This window comes from Macaca nemestrina, chromosome 5 (genome assembly GCF_043159975.1).
Source record: "Macaca nemestrina isolate mMacNem1 chromosome 5, mMacNem.hap1, whole genome shotgun sequence".
Lineage (NCBI taxonomy): Eukaryota > Metazoa > Chordata > Mammalia > Primates > Cercopithecidae > Macaca > Macaca nemestrina.
Window position 1 is genome coordinate 101457522 of NC_092129.1, and position 21929 is coordinate 101479450.

General features: G+C 40.0%; 1 long non-coding RNA gene across 2 annotated transcripts in view; it reads right to left on the reverse strand.

The window, feature by feature from the left end:
- LOC139363160 (uncharacterized) overlaps nt 1-21773 on the reverse strand; it is a 176072-nt gene extending 154299 nt beyond the window's left edge. For both annotated transcript variants that reach the window (XR_011623091.1, XR_011623092.1), the window contains exon 1: nt 20495-21773. This is a non-coding gene — a long non-coding RNA (uncharacterized lncRNA). The remainder of the gene's footprint in view (nt 1-20494) is intronic.
- Nucleotides 21774-21929: the final 156 nt, after the last annotated feature.

The following is a 21929-nucleotide window of genomic DNA, read 5'->3' on the forward strand; positions in this document are numbered from 1 at the left end:
CCAAGTATCTGTACCCCAATTCTCAGAACTCTTTTCCTTATCAGAACTCTCATTTAGACACAAAGGAACTATTGAGGCTGCACATTTAGTTGTTTTTTTTTTTTTTTTTTTTTTTTTACAGACTTGCCATCTTATAAACAGATCGAGGGACTGAATTTCAGCCCAGTCAGTCATGCAGTTGCAGGAGATGAAAGTTTTGTTAAAATTGCCATAAGGTCCTCTGACTGTAACAGCATGGCATAGGTTATCAGTTAGCTGTCTTAAGCCTATATATATATGTATTTTTTTGCAAGGCTTCTGTTGATGTCAGAAGCAGCCATCCAACACTGCAATCCTTATAATTATTGTTTTCTCTGATAATGTTCAAGTTCAGGAGATACCATGTTCTAATGCTATGTCACTCACCTGTACCTCAGCCAAATTAACCATATGTAACAGCTTTAACAACATATTAAAGCATATTAATATAGTAAAGCATACTGGGGGTTAGTACCATGACACTTCTATACCAATTGCCTTATACTGTGTTTCTTACAGCTTTGTAACTCAAAATGTGATCCACAGACCAGCTACATGGCATCACTTGGGAGCTTGTTAGAAACACAGAATCTCAGTCCCCAGCCCAAGGGTATTGAATCAGAATCTGTACTTCATTGAATTACTCAGGTAATTTTTATGAACATTAACATATGAGGAGGTTTACTCTAGAAAACAGATCCTGAAGCAAAGCTTATATGTTGCCACTTTTTTGGATAATACAATCCCAGTGAAACCAGACAAAGGGAAAACTGACGCAGAAAAAAAGGAAAGCAAATGCATTGTCAATTCACCATAACTCCTCAGGAAATCACAGGCTGAATAATTGGTCACATGGTATTTCTTCAGGAAGAACACATATAATCACAGCAATTTGAAAAAAAGAGCCTGTTGTTGGGAGGAAATGGGGGGATGTGAGCAATTTATGTGCTGACTCATTTCTGGTTCCTATCTATCGGTCAAAGATTGCCACAAGAGGCTTTAGTTTCCCAGCACTTCTGGGTGTACTACCTAGCCCCTTTACACAGCCACCCCAGAAGCCAGAGTTTCTTCAGGTCCCATGAGACCATATCTAGCTGCTGGATCGTACCCAGACACCCAGGGAAAGTCTCTGTTATAAAACACATTAACCAAAGTAAATCTAGAAGAAGAGCATCTTAGAATAAGCAGTATAGTGAGGTGAAAACTTTACAAAATCTATTAATAGTTGCAGAGAAGATAAGGTAAGTGAAAATATATTGCTTATTATTTATAGAAAGTGTTAAATGTTTCAGTTGAAATTTCAATTTGGTCATATATCTTCTAGAGTAATTTATATCAGTCTCTTTTCTGCAATGTTACATGATCTAATCTTGAAATATGAAGGCTATTAGTCTACAGTGAAGTGAGAGATAAAAGATGGTGCATTTGTAAGGCAAAACAGAAGGATTTTCTTAAAGAAACATTCAGGGGAAAAGGGAAGAACTCTTCACAAATAAAATATGATAGCAGAAATGAAAACTATATGGAAGGAATGGAAGTAAATTTGAAGAAATTTCCAAGAATGTAGAGCATAAGGACTAGGTAACATATGAAAGAAAAAGTAAAAAATAAATAAATAAAATAAAAGGTCAGTTTAGGAAGTCCAACAGTTAAACAAAAGAAGTTTTAGAAAAAAAAGAAAAAAGATACAAAGCTAAGGGGAAAATCTACCAGATAATTTCAAAAAATTTTTTGTATCTGAAGGACTTACGATTCTAGATTGAAAGCAGCCCATCTAATGTTCAACATAATAAATTTTAAAAAGATCTACACCAAGATATGTCACCATGAAATTTTAAGACACTGGGAAGAAAGAAATTATAGGACTTCCAGTAGGAAATAACAAGTTACATCCAAAGAATAAAAAATCAGAAAATCAGATTTATCTACAGCAAGATGGAAGCTAGAGGAAAACTGATACAAATAATGGATTTAATGACTTTAAAAATTGATATAATAAATTTGGAGGAAAATGGATTTTCACCTGAAATTCAATATCAGCAAAACTAATAGTTTTTGCAGGAATAAACAATGCAAGAGTAAAACAAATACATTTTAAAACATTCAAGCTCTGAACATTTTTACTCAGTGTGTGTACTTTATCAAGAAGCTATGGAAAGAGGTATTCCACCAAATCAAATAGTACACCAAGAAATAGAAAACACTGAGTCCAGATGACAGAAATCCAAGAACAGAGAGAGAAAAAGAAACTCCCCAGGACTCCCTTAGATCCCAGAACCAGAACTGTGCTTAGAGAGTAACTAGGACAGATTAGAACGGGTCAAAAGACTCTGAGATGCAAACCTAGTAGAAAGTGTAATGTGTCTGAATATATTGAAGAGAGGATTTGACATTTAGGTATCAAATAAGCTCACCTGCAATACCATTTCCATAGTTATATTAATGCAAATACTAATACAGATCTAAGTAAAATTGTGATGTAACTATATCTGAGGAGGGGAGATGGGAAGTCTGCAAGTGAGTGATGAGGGAGAGAAAGAAGAGGTGTGAGAGAGAACTAATTTCCCCCCGACCCAGTGTTGAAAGTCAGTAGATAATGCCTTAAAATGAAACATTAAGAATCTTAAAAACATGGTTTATTTGTAAAAAAATTATTTGTTAACACAATTTCATGTTTTAATTATGTTGCTATGAAGTGTTTGGTGCCATCTGGACCTATTCCTCTTCATTAATCATATTTTTAAGTATGCACACAAACACCCCTCTGCCCCAATGCATGCGTGCACACACACAAATGCATGCACACACACTTTATTTTTAAAACACTTTTACTGAGATATAGTTCACGTATCATACAATTGACTCATCCAAAGTGAATTTAATGTTTTTAACATATTCACAGATACATGTGAGTATCATTACAGTCGATTTTAGAACATTTTAACCACCCCAGAAAGAAACCCTGTATGCCTTAACTATCATCTCTCCCCACTCTCCCTCAATCTCTTCCAACCCTAGGTAACTACTAATCCACTTTCTGTTTGTTTCTATAGATATGCCTGTTCTGGACATTGCATAAGAATAGAAGCATGTAATATATGGTATTTTGTGACTGGCTCCTTTCCCTTAGCAGAATAGTTTTCAAGGCTCGTCAATGTTGTAGCATGTATCAGTACTTTATTCCTTTTTATGGCCAAATAATATTCCATTGTGTGGATATACCACATTTATTCATCCATTCACCAGTTAGTATTTGGGTTGTTTCTACCCTTTGCCTATTATGAATAATGCTGCTGTAAATTTTACGTTTGTTTCTGGGTGAACATACGTTTTCTTCTTTCTTGGGTATATATTTAGAAGTCAACTTGTGGACTCATATGACGACTCTATGTTTAATCATTTAAGGAACTGCCAGACTGTTTTCTAACATGGTCACACCCTCTTTTATACTCCCACCAGCATTGCTTGGGTTCCAATTTCACCACATCCTCACTAGTACTTGTTATTATCTGACTTTTTGATCATAGCCATCCTAGTGGTGTGAAGTGTTATATCATTACAGATTTGATTTACATTTCCCTAGTGGCTAGTGATGTCAAACATCTTTTCATGTGGTTATGAGTTATTTGTATATCCTCTTTGGAGAAATGTCTGTTCAGATCTTTTGCCCAGTTTTAAATTGGGTTGTCTTTTTATTATTCAGTTGTAAGAGTTCTTTGTGTATTTTAGATGCAAGACCTTTATCAGAAATATTATTTGAAAAATATGTGTAGAATTTTGTTTTTACTTCCACAGGTTTTTTGGGGGAACGGGTGGTATTGGGCTACACGAGTAAGTTCTTTAGTGGGGATTCGTGAGATTTTGATGCACCCATCACTCAAGCAGTGTACACTGAACCCTATTTAGAGTCTTTTATCCCTCACCCCCTTCCCACCCTTTCCCTATGGGTCCCTAAAGTCTACTGTATCATTCTTATGTCTTTGTATCCTCACAGTTTAGGTCCCACTTATGAATGAGAACATATGATGCTTGGTTTTCCATTCCTGAGTTACTTCATTTAGAATAATAGTCTCCAATTCCCACAAAAAACCCTCCAAAAAATCAATGAATCCAGGAGTTTGTTTTTTGAAAAGATCAACAAAATTGACAGACCGCTAGCAAGACTAATAAAGAAGAAAAGAGAGAAGAATCAAATCGACGTAATAAAAAATGATAAAGGGGATATCACCACCGACCCCACAGAAATACAACCTACCATCAGAGAATACTATAAACACCTCTACGCAAATAAACTGGAAAATCTAGAAGAAATGGATAATTTCCTGGACACTTACGCTCTTCCAAGACTAAACCAGGAAGAAGTTGAATCCCTGAATAGACCAATAGCAGGCTCTGAAATTGAGGCAATAATTAATAGCCTACCAACCAAAAAAAGTCCAGGACCAGATGGATTCACAGCTGAATTCTACCAGAGGTACAAGGAGGAGCTGATACCATTCCTTCTGAAACTATTCCAATCAATAGAAAAAGAGGGAATCATCCCTAACTCATTTGATGAGGCCAACATCATCCTGATACCAAAGCCTGGCAGAGACACAACAAAAAAAAGAGAATTTTAGACCAATATCCCTGATGAACATCGATGCAAAAATCCTCAATAAAATACTGGCAAACCGGATTCAGCAACACATCAAAAAGCTTATCCACTATGATCAAGTGGGCTTCATCCCTGGGATGCAAGGCTGGTTCAACATTCACAAATCAATAAACATAATCCAGCATATAAACAGAACCAAAGACAAGAACCACATGATTATCTCAATAGATGCAGAAAAGGCCTTTGACAAAATTCAACAGCCCTTCATGCTAAAAACGCTCAATAAATTCGGTATTGATGGAACGTACCTCAAAATAATAAGAGCTATTTATGACAAAACCACAGCCAATATCATACTGAATGGGCCAAAACTGGAAAAATTCCCTTTGAAAACTGGCACAAGACAGGGATGCCCTCTCTCACCACTCCTATTCAACATAGTGTTGGAAGTTCTGGCTAGGGCAATCAGGCAAGAGAAAGAAAATAAGGGTATTCAGTTAGGAAAAGAAGAAGTCAAATTGTCCCTCTTTGCGGATGACATGATTGTCTATTTAGAAAACCCCATTGTCTCAGCCCAAAATCTCCTTAAGCTGATAAGCAACTTCAGCAAAGTCTCAGAATACAAAATTAATGTACAAAAATCACAAGCATTCTTATACACCAGTAACAGACAAACAGAGAGCCAAATCATGAATGAACTTCCATTCACAATTGCTTCAAAGAGAATAAAATACCTAGGAATCCAACTTACAAGGGATGTAAAGGACCTCTTCAAGGAGAACTACAAACCACTGCTCAGTGAAATAAAAGAGGACACAAACAAATGGAAGAACATACCATGCTCATGGATAGGAAGAATCAATATCGTGAAAATGGCCATACTGCCCAAGGTTATTTATAGATTCAATGCCATCCCCATCAAGCTACCAATGAGTTTCTTCACAGAATTGGAAAAAAATACTTTAAAGTTCATATGGAACCAAAAAAGAGCCCGCATCTCCAAGACAATCCTAAGTCAAAAGAACAAAGCTGGAGGCATCACGCTACCTGACTTCAAACTATACTACAAGGCTACAGTAACCAAAACAGCATGGTACTGGTACCAAAACAGAGATATAGACCAATGGAACAGAACAGAGTCCTCAGAAATAATAACACACATCTACAGCCATCTGATCTTTGAGAAACCTGAGAGAAACAAGAAATGGGGAAAGGATTCCCTATTTAATAAATGGTGCTGGGAAAATTGGCTAGCCATAAGTAGAAAGCTGAAACTGGATCCTTTCCTTACTCCTTATACGAAAATTAATTCAAGATGGATTAGAGACTTAAATGTTAGACCTAATACCATAAAAATCCTAGAGGAAAACCTAGGTAGTACCATTCAGGACATAGGCATGGGCAAAGACTTCATGTCTAAAACACCAAAAGCAACGGCAGCAAAAGCCAAAATTGACAAATGGGATCTCATTAAACTAAAGAGCTTCTGCACAGCAAAAGAAACTACCATCAGAGTGAAAAGGCAACCTACAGAATGGGAGAAAATTTTTGCAATCTTCTCATCTGACAAAGCGCTAATATCCAGAACCTACAAAGAACTCAAACAAATTTACAAGAAAAAAACAAACAACCCCATCAAAAAGTGGGCAAAGGATATGAACAGACATTTCTCAAAAGAAGACATTCATACAGCCAACAGACACATGAAAAAATGCTCATCATCACTGGCCATCAGAGAAATGCAAATCAAAACCACAATGAGATACCATCTCACACCAGTTAGAATGGCGATCATTAAAAAGTCAGGAAACAACAGGTGCTGGAGAGGATGTGGAGAAATAGGAACACTTTTACACTGTTGGTGGGATTGTAAACTAGTTAAACCATTATGGAAAACAGTATGGCGATTCCTCAAGGATCTAGAACTAGATGTACCATATGACCCAGCCATCCCATTACTGGGTATATACCCAAAGGATTATAAATCATGCTGCTATAAAGACACATGCACACGTATGTTTATTGTGGCACTATTCACAATAGCAAAGACTTGGAATCAACCCAAATGTCCATCAGTGACAGACTGGATTAAGAAAATGTGGCACATATACACCATGGAATACTCTGCAGCCATAAAAAAGGATGAGTTTGTGTCCTTTGTAGGGACATGGATGCAGCTGGAAACCATCATTCTTAGCAAACTATCACAAGAACAGAAAACCAAACACCGCATGTTCTCACTCATAGGTGGGAACTGAACAATGAGATCACTTGGACTCGGGAAGGGGAACATCACACACCGGGGCCTATCATAGGGAGGGGGGAGGGGGGGAGGGGGGAGGGATTGCATTGGGAGTTATACCTGATGTAAATGACGAGTTGATGGGTGCTGACGAGTTGATGGGTGCAGCACACCAACATGGCACAAGTATACATATGTAACAAACCTGCACGTTATGCACATGTACCCTAGAACTTAAAGTATAATAATAATAAAAAAAATAAAATAAAATAAAAAAATAGTCTCCAATCCCATCCAGGTTCCTGTGAATACCATTAATTCATTCCTTTTTATGGCTGAGTAGTATTCCATCATATATACATGTACCACAGTTTCTTTATCCACTTGTTGATTGACAGGCATTTGGGTTGATTCCACATTTTTGCAGTTGTGACAAGGGACTAATACCTAGAATCTACAATGAACTCAAACAAATTAGCAAGAAACAAATCAAAGAATCCTATCACAAAGTGGGCTAAGGACATAAATAGACATCTTCAAAAGAAGATACACAAATGGCCAACAAGCATATGAAAAATGGTCAACATTACTAATGATAAGGGAAATGCAAGTCAAAACCGCAATGTGATACCACCTTACTCCTGGCAAGAATGGCCATAATCAAAAAATCAAAAAATAATAGATGTCGGCATGGACGTGAACAGGGAACACTTCTACACTGCTGGTGGGAATGTAAACTAGTACAGCCACTATGGAAAATGGTGTGGAGATTCCTTAAAGATCGAAAAGCAGAACCGTCATTTGATCCAGCAATCTCACCACTGGATATCTACCCAGAGGAAAAGAAGTCATTACATGAAAAAGATACTTGCACATGCATATTTATAGCAGCACAATTCACAATTGCAAAAATGTGGAAAAATATGTGTAGAATTTTATTTGGCATGTTTTGGTAACTCTCTACATGATCACAATCTCCATTGAGACACATTTACTGTATTCAAGTTAACTTCAGCATGTTTTGTAATTAAACCCTTAGAATTAAAATTAGATGTGTTGGATACATATTCAGTATTTTCCTTCCCCTCATTAACAGTTCTGTTAGAGTCATGCATACTCTACACACCAACACATGGAGGGTTGAAACATGTATACCGTAATGGTTATGTAGGGAGGAGGCACTCTGGAGCAAGAGAGCCTGGGTTCTAACACAGGCTTCACTACAAATTAGCTGTGTTGCTTAGGATGCTACTTCACTTTTCTAAGGCTTAATTTCCTCACCTGTAAAATGAGTCTAGGGATAATATCTACTATATGGTGATGTACTAGTGATTAAACTGGGCTAATAGAGTAATGATTTGGCTGCAATTTCAGACAAAAATAGTAATAGCTATTATGTTTATTATTGTTATTATTAGGATATGTACTCTGTTCCAAGTATTCTGTTTGTCTATGTTATCTAATTTAAACCCTCAGAAAATTATATAAAACCAATATTATCATAGATAGTATTTTCCTTATCTCAAAATTCAGGAACACTTAAAAATATTATTGTTCTATACCATAAATAAAGCATTCAGGCTGGGAGCGGTGGCTCATGTCTGTAATCCCAGTACTTTGGGAGGCCGAGGCAGGCGGATCACAAGGTCAGGAGATCGAGACCATCCTGGCTAACGCAGTGAAACCCTATCTCTGCTAAAACAAACAAACAAACAAACAAATAGCCAGGCGTGGTGGCGGGTGCCTGTAGTCCCAGCTACTCAGAAGACTGAGGCAGGAGAATGGCGTGAACCTGGGAGGTGGAGCTTGCAGTGAACCGAGATCACACCACTGCACTTCAGCCTAGGCCACAGAGCGAAACTCTGTCTCAAACAAACAAACAAACAAAACTCATTCAATAACCACTCCCTGGCTAAAGACAATTACTGGATTAGATTATTTGTTAAAATCATTTAAATTCAGTTTTTCAAAATCCTGGTTTATTTACCTATCCTTGTGGGGTTTAATTATTTAAACCTAGTATGACTTAAATATATACTTGATTTGTTTAATGAAAAATATTGACAGTGTTTATTTTGGCATCCAGATAAATTCTTTAGCAAACATTCACTTTTTTATTAAATGGATTTTCATAGTCTTTCCTCAAACATGTTTTAGTGATTTATATTCACTCATCACATTAATAAAATAAACGATAAGCAATTAATTAAAATGTTTATTTAAAAAAATACCAGAGCATAGTATTTCAGGAGACAGAAGTTTTTAAACAGCACATGTTAAAAAAGAAAGAAGGAAAAAGTTTTGTGGCATGTACTATAAAATTCCATTGTCTCTGAAAATAGTCATCATGTCTTGTGTATTTGCTGAATTTTTAATTTATAGATGGCATTAGAGTGCTAATTATAAAGACACCTTTTGGAGGGCTGCAGCAAGTTTCTATAGGCAGTTATTATAATAAAATACATTAATTTGTGTAAACTATTTCATCTTTGGATAAATAATATATATGCTCAGATTCCACAATTATTTGAGAACCAAATGCTGAAGTGAATGCTATCATATCCCTGGAATATTATTTCTTTTACTCCTAAGAGCAGTGAGTAGAGGCAAGTTTTATTATTACCCCTATTTATACAGAACAGAAAACAGAAGTTAAAAGACGTTGTGTGTCTTGGCAAAAGTTCTACAGCTCTGAGTATTTAAGAAAAATCTATTCTGTTGCTTGCATCATGAGTAGGTGATGAAGTCTTAATTAGTGAGTAGAGTGGGCTCTCCTTCTCCTCTGCCTCCCCCTCCCTCTCCCCTCCCCACCCCCTCCCCCCCACCCCATCCCCATCCCGTTCCCCCTCCTCCTCCCTCCTCCCCCTCCCCCTCCCCATCCCTCTCCCCCCATCCCCTCCCTCCTCCCCCCTTCTCGTTCTCCTCCTCCTTCCTCCTCCTCCTCTTCTTCTTCTTCTTTTTCTTTTTGTCCAACAACTCTTCCATTCTTGGTGCTCTACAGCAGTGATACTTCAAGTATAGTCCTGGACCAGCAACAGCAGGATTACCTGGTAACTCGTTAAAAATGCAAATTTCCCAGGCTTACTGAATCAGAATAGGAGGATGTAGGGTGGGTGTGGTCCAGTATTCTGTGTTAAACAAGCCCTCCAGATGATTCTAAAGTGTAAGAATCACCACTCTAGAAATTGCTGTCTCAATGATCACTGTCAACCTCTTAATTCCAAATTCATTGACCTTAGTTTCTATGAAACTTGCTCTTTGGTGGCATTTAATATAACTCACCAACATCTCATTCTTGAAACTCTGTTTTCTTGAACACATTTTTGTCTGGTCACCCCTTCTGAAACATCCTTTCACTAGTTTTCCTCTTTATTCCTAAAGGAGGAGATTTCCTAAGGTTCCTAAATTCTCTTTTTACCTCTGCTCATGATTGTTCATTTCACCAGCTCTCACAGCCTTAAGCATTATACATATATCACTGACTTCCAACTCCCATCTCCTCCGAGAACTTTCAATTAGTAAATTACTTTGTCATTAACACCATTTGTTAGGGACACTACAGGAAAAAAGAAAAACATGCCCTCAGGAGCAGATTATAGAAATTGACAAAACATTTGCATGACCATTAAACCTTCATGTTTTATGGGCATTATCTCAGCTTTCCCCAAGTTACTAAAATCACCTTTCTCCCTAAACTTTGCTTTTTGAGTTCAATATCAGTTAAAAGTACCATCATCTATGTTGAAACTATGTGACTCCTCACTTTCCTTTATCCCACATACCTGCCCAATACCCAAGTCTCTTTGTTTCTGTAAAACCGTGTCTCACATGCATCTCCCTTCCTCACAGCCGATGCCTGTGTCATGTTCTCATCTATGCTGTAGTAGATTGTAGTATATAATAGACTGCAGTATATTACTACCTGCTTTTCCATTCTTTTCTCCATCTGATATATCTTTCACAGTGTTGTCTGACTTATTTTCCTAATATTTAAGATTTAATATTGAAAGTCACAACATTACTCTGCTTAAAAACACCCAAATACACAAATGAATCACTTTAATGCTCCAAAGTGCCCACAAAGACAAAATTCACAAATGAAACACTTAAAGTTCTGAATGTAGCTTTAAATTCACCTTTCCCACATATACACTAGGCTGTGGTGGAAGGTATCAAGGTTCCATCTATCCTGTTGCTGTGTTTTACATGGCCTCCATTCCCAAGGCAGCTAAACCTATAAAGCAATTATTTCCACATTCCAGTTATTTTCCTTTCAGGAGGCTTCCCATAAGTTGTCACAATAAGGTAGCTTTAGAGAGGGTGATCATAGCCTCTCTTAAAGGGGCACAAACTTGCTATAATAATGGAGAGAACAAACTGCTCAACAGTGCACAAATTGCACCCTGAATTTGTGGCTAGAACATCCTGCAACAAGGGAGTAAAAGAGCAGAAGGGAAATCCTCATATTCACGCAAGTACAGAAACCCATGATTAGTCTCCTTGGGCTGACCTATGCTCACTATAATAATAAAAAACACACCCCTGGGTGGAGAATTAAAATGTTAATGAGACGTGATATATGTACTAGTATGTACAGCAATATCACATGCACATCCAGGAGAGCACCCACAATATACTTAACAACAATGCCCATTCCCATCCCTTTGTGAATAATGATGCAAGATTCCCATAAAGGAAGTTTCCTCAGTGCCAGATGGTAATGTCTTATTCTAGAACAGTCTGCTCTGACCAAACTATCAGAGTGTATTTTCATTTTGCAATAAACTTCTTTACCTACCTTCACTTTGGACTTGCTCTCAAATTTTGTGTGATGAAGTCAAGAACCTGAACCAGCCCACTGAAAAAACCACTTCTGCTTACATCCTATTGTCCAGAATTTAGCGCATAACTGCAGCAATTGCAAGGAATCTGGGAAATGTAGTTTCTATTCCAGGAGCTATGAGTTCCCCTAAAGATTATCGGTTCCAATACTAAGGAAGAAGGAGTAATAAAAGGTGCAAGACCATCAGCATCCTCTTACCCAATATTTCAAGCTTCCATTCTCAGAGGAATTCCCTAATACACAGTCTCAGTCTCACTCTCCAACAATACATAAAGGAAGCATTTCTGTACTTGAAAGATAAGTGGCCCTCCCACATCAGCATTTTACTGTCAGAGTAGAAAATACCTTAGAGATCATCTCCAGTGATAGTCTATAAGTGATTTGTTACTAGTCTATAAAGAGGTAAGATCAAAAGTTGAGAACAAACACTTAAAAATTCACAGAAATTTTACATTTCTGTAACATCTAAGCTCATGATCAGTATACTTACCTCGTTGAATAGACTACATACCAGTTTGAGTGTAATCTAATTCTCTCAGTAAATCATATGTGGCACAAGCTGTGTGTAAGTTATGTATACTAGGACCATGTATCAGTCCAAAAAGAATTGGAAAATTTTTAAATTAGTCCTTCACATAGAGTTTGAGAAGCATGGATCTAAGCCAATTTAAGGGAAGATCTGGGGCCAGAACATGGGATTTCTGACTTCTGGACCAGCATTAGCTGTCAGGTTCTTAACTCTTCAGATGCTGGCATTTATGCCACCAATCCACATCTCTGACCACCTCGGGGGTTCCATAGCCATTCCTCATTACAGCTCTAAACCTACTGTGGGTACTTCTGAAATCTGATTGGCTTCTTTATATCCAGACTTCAGTGTTCCTGGGATGGCTCTTGCACATCTGAGTTCTACGGGATGCATTCCCCAGCATTTGCCTCCACTCCTATCTTTTATCGTCAACACCATTCTATATCCTTCTCCAAACTGCATAAACTGTAGAAAAGTATGACTCTCTTACCCAGCTTTAAAAATTTCCACTGCCTAAATGACACCACTGCAGTATTCCCCCTTCCCTAACACACACACACACACACACACACACACACACACACACAGACGTATGCGCGCGTGAAGAAAGCAGTTTGGACACAACCCACTCTCATTTGAATCAACAGTCACCCTTTACTGGTCTGACCAAGTTGTTAAATAACTAATTCACTGAATTGTTATTGATTTTTTTTCAAAATGTTAGTGTTAGTGATTGTTCACATCAGTAGTTTTCACAGATGATTTCATATGTCTGTTCAGTTCAATGTCAATTTCCCATGTGATTCACATTTCTGATGCTGAAGCATTTTTCCAGTATTTAACATTTAAAACATGAGCAGACAAGCTTTCCTTTACATACACTTTACAGCCTTCTCTTTTCCCAGTGGCATATGCCCCATGCTTGCCTCTACTTCTGCTCGTGAGAAGACTTTTAAAATTCTCCTCTTTCTGGTAAAATGTATTTGTTGGATGGTTACCCTGAAATTGGTAATTTGGCAAATTGATTTTCAGACAACTGATCTAGAGTCACCACCAAAGGCTACTTCCTCTCATAGCTAAATTATGTCTTCATTCACAAAGCAAATGTTTTCAGCAGCCTGCAAGCAAATGTTTGGTGGAAAAATTATTCACCAAAATTACTGTTTTTACATATATTCAGGATGCCAAATAGCATATCAAAAAATTCTCACCCCCATCCCACCTCCCCAAAATGTGTTGTTTCCTGTTGGCTTCTTCCATGTGCTGAAATGAAGAGTCACAGCAGTTTGTCTGTGGATGTGGGGGTGTGGAGGGGGGAAAGGAGAAAGCAGAGAAGAGAGAATGAGATGAGGAAGTACAAGAGTAAGGCCTCTCCTTGCCTTTACTTTATGTGGCACTTTACCATCCTAAAGCACTTTAAAATGTATAGTCTCACCCAACCTGCACAGTCAGTTAATGCATTTGCCAGGGCCCACATTACACTCTTCATTTTTCATTTGAGGAAATGGAGGCTCATAAAAGTTAAAGAACTTACCCAAAGTCATACAGGTAGTGAGTGAAAGAATCTGTACCAGAAACAACCTCTCAATTCTTATGGTTTGCTTTGTCCTGACTCCTACTTGGGCACTTTTGGACATTTTTCCCTAAAAGAATATTAGCCACATATTTTTACCTACATTTTCTTTAGGTATTTTCATTGGTTTGCCTCTGACTATGCTTTCCTTGCTTTATTAGTAGAGTTAATTGATTTTTGATTTACCATACAGTTTACTTGGCTATAAACTCCTGAAGGCCAAGGCCACATCTTCTCCGTGGTCTGTACAGTTTGTAACATGTATCTCCTGTCACTCAGTGGATTTCCATTAAATTATTTTCTTTGGCTAGAGTCCTCCTTGGGTGTTTTCAATATGGCCAGTGAACATTAGCCAATTCAGCAATTTCTAAGATTTTGGAGGACTTTTAAGACTCCCATACAAGTTCAGAAAAAAGAATAATGTTAAGCTATTTTAAACAATAAATGCAATTTTTTTAAAAACAGACAACACAGATGTTTTTCTAGTCTCTTTGACCCAATACAGATTAGCTTGCAATGTCCATTGTCTCTCCTAGAATAGAAAGATTTCTAGTTTTCTTCTCTGCTGTACTTATCATCTGGAAAATGTGATGGTACTGGTGTTGAACCAACTATCCTAAATGGTATTACAATATACTGCTTGGTGAGAAGGTAAAATGCAAGACTGTAATGGAAAAAAAACTTAACAAGAACACTGTAACCACTTTAGAATTATAAAGCTCCTTCCACAGGGTAGTTGGGACACTAAAACTTCCATCAAAGCACATGAAAATAACATCAGTGGTCTGTTATCCTCTCATAAATTAACCAGAATTGAGCAAAGACATTAGAGCAATGTCAGCCCTTGTCAAACCAATAACAAGATTTGACATCTGTTAAATCATTAAAGATACAAATAAAGTGTTAACCAAGACAGAGTTTGAAGGATGAGTGCTGACAGCATGCATTAGGACTAAAAGTAAAAGACCAGAAAGGAGGTGATCAAATCCTGGATTTTGGAATATCACTACAGCTTGTCGGCAAAACTATCCCAAGTTTCAAGTCACTGGCAACTACTCTGGTAATAAAAAGACTATGGAAATATGTAATAGAATGGCTTTGGGGCTTTTAACACTGATATAGCAGTTACCACAATAAGTGGGTATCCTTTGGTTCTTCACATCCTCAACTTCCTGCGGGCACCTTGTTTCAATTCCATGAAATATGATTCTCCCTGACCTCAAAGAGAACTTTGGCCTTGAACCAGTTCCATAAGTGCAAAGCCAAATAATGGCCTACAGCACCCAACCTAGCTTTTACACCTGATTCAACAGTAGATTCCACTTTCTCTGTCATTTGAGTCCAGGGGCATACTGGCCTTAGTGTTTCTCCAGCACAGAAAAGAGAAAAGTTTCCCTTCAAAACTTATGACAGAAAGCTAGGGAGTCATCAAATTGTTTTATTCTCTTTTTCCTGGGCACAAAGACATGCTACATTTCTTCAGATTCTTCTGCAGGTACAATGGGCTTTGGGAATGATATCTTGCCAGTAGAATGTGAACAGAAGTCACAATGTCACTTCCAGGCTGAGGTAATTAAGAACAGGTGCACCTTCTCTATACTCTTTCCTCCCTTTCCACTGCAAACATGAAAGTCAAGTTCCAAATGGCATTGCTACAAAAAGGAGTTAACTTCTGGGTCCCTGAGTCACCAGTTGAAAGAAGGATGCACAGAAGAGCCACCTGATTCACTCAGGGCTCTTAAGTGAGAAGAAAACTATTGAGTTATTCCACAGTTATTCAGGGATTATGTTATATTGCAGTTAGCATTAATTTTGATGACTAATAAATAACTGCTAGAATGTTGATAGTTCCTAAAATAAATAATCCTAAGATTTTCAAGATAAATGTACCAAAAATGTACCATATAAAGATTTAGATGATACATGAATGGGAATAAACATATATCCAACTGAGCTCAAGGAAACCTAACTGGCCTGAAGGAGAACAGAGACCAGTCTCCATGTGTCAATACATGGGGACTCCTACAGCTACAAGGAGAGGTACAAAGGAAGTACTATTTCATATCACACCCCACCACACCCTTGGACCTGGCAGTCAAGGAAAGATCTTCAGCAAGAATAGCCAGAGTGCCTTAGCTCACTGAAAAGGACTTTCACTGCTGTGTGAGGATGGGGCTGGGAAGGGAGGAGAACACAGAGCAGGAGGAAAAGGCAACAAAACTGGACCACTTTAGCAATGCCTCCAACATGCAAGATCCCAGCTTGTACCCAGGCTCAGCAATGGGAAATTGGGTTGACCATGGAGATGGCATCAGTAACAGAGGCAACAGCAAAGTTCAGCAACTTGGTGGCATTCAGCAGTAGCAGCAGAAGCTCTAGAAGCACCAATCTTCTAGGGAAAAAGTGTGGGAATTCTGGGCCAGCTGGCCTAGGCTGAGGCTCTGGGTTGCCTACCGCATAAAAGGCTGCTTGGGGGAACTTCAGTTTAAGGTGAGTATAAGAGCCTGGAGGAGGAGGAGGCAGGGCTGCAGTCCCAAAGACCTCACTGGTAGAAGCAGGAAAAAAAAAAAAAAAAAGGACTATAGGGATTTATTGTGTCCTTCTCTTAGCAGGATTACTCTAAAGATCTAAAGAGTAGTCTACTGGTTATTCTGGAATCCATTACAGAAGAGGAATCTAGAGGCATACCTTTCAAACAGAGTAGAGCTGTCTTCTCACTCCTTTTTTAAAAAATCTCCATTTTCCTTGGAGAGTTTTACAGAGTTGGCAAATATGGCCAAGAAAACCATGCCACAGGAATAGGCAGGCCTCTCTGTCTGCCCATACTGGGGACTAGGAAGACACAACTCAATACCCACTACCTATCTTCATCAGATGAGAAAAAATTTCCCCCCATGTGCCTTTCTCCTTTCTGCCATTATAAAGCCTGCTTCTTTTCTGCCACATTCTCTACATTAGCTAAGGGAAAGAGCTGAATAATTGCTCTAGACCATTCGGCCTGTATCTTCAAACAAAAATAACAAGCACAAGCATGACTGTATATACCTGGCTGACACGCAGACAAGACAGTAATACTTGACAGAGAAGGAACCTATGTGTACCAGTGCCCCCAAAGTCTAGCTGTCTCTGCCAAACAATGGAAGAGTGTTAGCTTGCTCTCTAACTATTTTTATTTTTTTGAAGCAGGGTCTTGCTCTGTCATGCAGGATGAAGTGCATTGGTGCAACCACGGTTCACTGCAGCCTCAACTTCCCGGGCTCAAGCGATCCTCCCATCTCAGCCTTCCGAGTAGTTGAAACTACAAATGCATGCCACCAAACCCAGCTATTTTTTGAAAAAACAGAGACAGGGTCTCACTAGGTAGCCAAGGCTGATCTCCAACTCCTGAGCTCAAGCAATCTTCCTGCCTCAGGCTCTCAAAGTGCCAGGATTGCAGGTGAGAGCCACTGTGCCCAGACATTGCCCTCTTTTTACACCAAATTAGTGTATGTTATAAATAAAGGGTCAGATTTTATTCACTCAAAAGTACTTATTGAGCACAGTTGTGCAAAATACGGAGCTAGCTCTTTTGGAAACACTGATGTAGGCACCTGTCCTGAACTCATGGGGCTTATGCCTAACAGAGAAGATAAGAAATAGTTTGCAATCACTATAATACAAGGTAGGAGTGCTATATCCATCAAAAGAGGAAGACAGAAAATGCCATGGCAGTTAATTCAGAGAAAGACGAAGTTACTCTCAGCTATAAAGTGGATTCAGGATCATAAAATGTTGGTGCTATGTGTCATCATTGGGATCATCTTGTCTAAATACTTCAAGTAGAAGCTCAGGATGTTGAGTAGTTACTCAAGTTCATAGAGCCAGTGATGGAGCCAACAAGCCTTGGGCACCCTCTTCTGACTCCAAGTCCTTGTCCTCCCTGCTGTCATGTGGCTTCTTGGCAGTTTAGTCATGGGGCTACATCAAGCTGAAACAAATTATCTGCTGTTCTAGATTTGGCCAATCAGTACATAAACATCATGAGGTTTCTGATCTTAGGGAGCTTACAATCTACTAGAATACATCAAACATGCACATACATTTCTCCATACTTTTCTAAGATACCATTAACCTTGGGAAATACAATATAGGGTCTTAGATACGTGGTATTGATATTTAATCTATTATCAATCCACAAGTTTTTGCAGGAAGAGAAGGGTAAGAGTTTAGTGGATGCTTAGCAGGTGAAAGAAGGGAAGACGGACGAGGACCAAAAACAGAAGACCTCTCTGGAGGCCAATTGTCTGGATCGTCTTAGGTGATGGATCCAGAACAGAAAACTTGTCTCCACAAAACCTAGCACCACTGCTGGGTCTCAGCAAGTACTCAGTTTAAAAGCACTACACAGGAAGTGGCAGGATGAGGAAGGATGCGGGGAAGAGAGTGTGACCATTTTTTAGGCTGCCCCAAATCCCCAGTACTTAATACTGTAAAAGAATATTGACTTTCTGTAGTGACATGCAAAACCTCCCACTCCAAAATAATATTCTTTACCTTCTTTTGGATATACTTACCTCCTTTTGGAACTAATTCATGCCATGACTTATCCCAATATTAAGGCAATTCAGTCAGCTGCCATCCCCACTGGTGACTAGCAGTGTGGCTGCTACAGAGAGCAGTCAGGGACTGGCCTCTCCTGTACTTGCTGATCTAATGCACATCTTACCAGCACTCACTTCTCTCTCCCAGAAACTGACTCCACTCTTTACTACAGACAAGCAGGGAAGGTGAGGGAGCTCAGAGATCTTGCTCATCTTACTGTACCGACAGGTCTTTGAGTTCAAATTTGGCATTATCCTTTGCTCTGAGGCCCAAAAGAAGAAGTACCCTTGAATGCTATGAAATTGTGAAAAAGGAGGAAGGAAACTAACATTTGTGGTACATTGATGACAATTAAAACAACAATAATAGCCTAACACTGATAAAAAGTTTCTGACATGTCAGGTTATAGAATAATCTCTCTTTCAGCTAATAGGATAGATTATCTCCATTTTAATAAAAAATACTGGGTCTCAGAGAGAGAGAGGGGAGAGAGAGAGGAGAGAGAGAGAGAGAGAGAGAGAGAGAGAGAGAGAGAGAGAGAGAGAGAGAGAGACTAAGTGCCTTGCCAAGCGTTACAGCGGAGCAGGAAGTTGGCACTCAATCCAGGTCTGTCTGATTCCAAAATTCAACAGCAAACTGCCTCTCTGTAGAGAAGCAGCTTTAATCTATATGTCATAAAGTAAAAATAGTCCAGGAAGAATAGCTGTGTGTGTTGAGGTGAGGCAGGGACAGTTGGTTTCCCAAATAGAGCAGCATGTTAAACATACTATTGCTACTGAAGCAAATATCATATCATCATCATCATCATCGTCATCATCTTAGGGAATATATTGCTTTCTGTGAGTAACTGATATGATTTCTTCTTGTCTTTTGATAGGGTCATGTTTTGCTTTTTACTTTTGCTGCTAGGAAGCTCTGAGACAAATTTGAAGTTCCTCTTTAACAACTATCTAGTATTTCTATGTATATCAGAGTTCTCATTTTCTTCTAATCTTGACTCTGGATTGTGATTTCAGTTTTACCTGGTTTTAATCTTTTACTCACCATTTACATATTTATTATATGTATTCTCCAGAGACTTCACAAAACCTTAGTGGAATAAGGTAAGGTATGCATGACATTAAAAAGAAAAGTAATTTACCTGGGTAGGGCTTTCATCTGTAGCATCACACAGATTCTTTAATCCTTTGAATTCTATTGCTAAAAAAATTCTGAAGAAAAATCAAGACACCATCTGGCTGCCTTTGGAAACACAGAGGTAATTCGGGTCTTTGATCTGTTCTGCACATGGATTGGGAGAGGGAGAGAGGACCAAATCTCCCTGACACAGACAATCGTTTGCTTTATTAAACAAGTGTCTTGTATTACACACAGAGAGTATGCATTATGTGGATGCACACAAAAAATATGATGAAAAGTAGATACTGAGCATACTGAGTACTTTGGGTTTTGAGTCATTAACATCACAGCTGTTTCTAATAATTTTTCCCTAAATGCAAGCTTATTTCCACAACATGTACTAATGTAACTGTAACTGCCCCAAAATGTTTCATTTAGTAAAAAATGAAGTCTCAGAAATAACTATGCAACTGAGAGTCCGTAAGCACTTTAGATCACCACCCCTATATGCCTTTACTTTGCTTTTTTTTTTTTTTTCTTTTTTTTTGGTCAGCTATCATTCTAGATGGGGGCAGTTTGAAACAGTTGATATACTTACAAACTTGTGAAATGTGCCTTTCTAAAAAAAAAAAAAAAAAAAAAAAAAAAGATGGGGCAAAAATAACTTCACTAATGAGAGAAGTCAAAGAAAGTTCTAGGTGGAGTGCCCTGGGATTTTAAATGGAAATGCAATGGAGGAGTTGCTCATTTATCAAACACTATATTGAGCGATGATAATGGTAACGGATCGTGGGAACTTGACTGGGAAATATCCCTTAGCTGACCAGGGCTTGGGGATACTTGGCATTTTTGTCAGTTGGTTCGTTTGTTCCATTAAAATTCTGAGGTTTAGACAAACCTCTTCATCATAAAATAAAATCTGGGGTTACCTCACACTCAAGCGCAAAGAACACTTACGTTAATATTCCTTTCAGGTCCCTCCTCCTAATTACCTTTTATTTTTAATTGTTTCCCTCCATCCATGTGGTTGCTAGCTTTTCCAAATGGCTTCATATTTTTGTAAACAGTTGGGAGACTTAAGAGTCTATCTCGCGGAGGTTCGGCACGCAGAGGGCAGTGCCTTCTTTAGGTCGCTTCTGAGACGACCTCCCTCGAGTCCGCAGCACAGAGCAATCGACAGGGCTTCCCTTTCAGTCTGGGTTGCCATGGGCACAGCTCCTGCTCCGGCCCAGAGTGCCACAATCTCCCAGGGCTGCTGCCTTCAGCCAGGTGGAGGGGTCGGCGCGGCGCCAGGTACAGAGCTCCTCCGAGCCTGAGGCGGCGGGAGGTGCCGCGCTAGGTTGCGCCTCCCCAGGCGGGACGCCAGGCAGTGCGGCGGACAGTCCCCAGAGGGCGCCACGTGCTCACCCGCCCGCAGCCTGGGGAGTCCGGCGGAACCTAAATTGCCCACGAATCCCTTTCTGCGGGGTGGGGAGAGGGGGCGCAGGCCGGAGCCCGAATACCTCCCAACCCACCGCTAAATCTGGGCGGATTGTGAACAGCCACACAGCGGGATAGTTAAGTGTCTCTGCCCAAGCCCGGTCCTTCCCCCACCAGGATATATTATCCCGCCACCACCAGGCAGGCGGGCCGGGGATTATTATCCCCGTTGTAACGCAGAGGAGGTTATGGCCCGGACGCGGTCAGGGTCACGAAACAAAAACATGTGGACCCACGTCGCGAACTGAGGTCTGCCGGCCTACCCCGCCCCCGAATCCTATAGAGCCGGGCTGGCCGCCGGTCGGGGCGAGGCCGAGGCCCGAGCGTATTCGGGTTTACGTCTGCGGGGGAAGGCGGTGGGTGGTGTGGCTGGCGAAGTCGGTGAGGGACCGAAGACAGCCGGGCCCGGAGAGTCGGGCGCAGGCGCCGCTGAGGCTCGGAGCCGCAAGGAGGCCCAAGCTCCCCGGGACGCGGCCACTGGACCTTCACAGCCAAAGCGGCGTGCGCCCAACGTCAGAGCGCTACCGACGAGAAAGCCGGGGCCGCGCGCCCAGGAACTAGAGCTCCTCGCGGGGACTTTTGAGTTTTCACTCACTTGGCTCTGAACCTATTTTTAAAAAGCAACTCTTTATTCATATATCTAGAAGACAATGACAGCTCCCTCTCCGTAACACCATTCCCACCCGAGCTGCCCGGGTATTCGACACCAACCGCCTGAGACGATTCCGCGGGCGCACGCACGTACGCCGCGCGCCGTCTCCCGGTTGGCCTCGCCTCCCAGGTTGACGGTGCAGTGCGGGAGTGCAGTGCGGGAGTGCAGTCCGGGACACCGTTTGCGCGGTGGTGCGGTCTTATAGGTTCCAGGGTTTCTGAGGCTTTTGGTGAGCATTACGAGTTCCCCTTGGAGAAGCCCGGCGCCTTGCGTGGCTAGTGGTGTGCGGTGGCCGT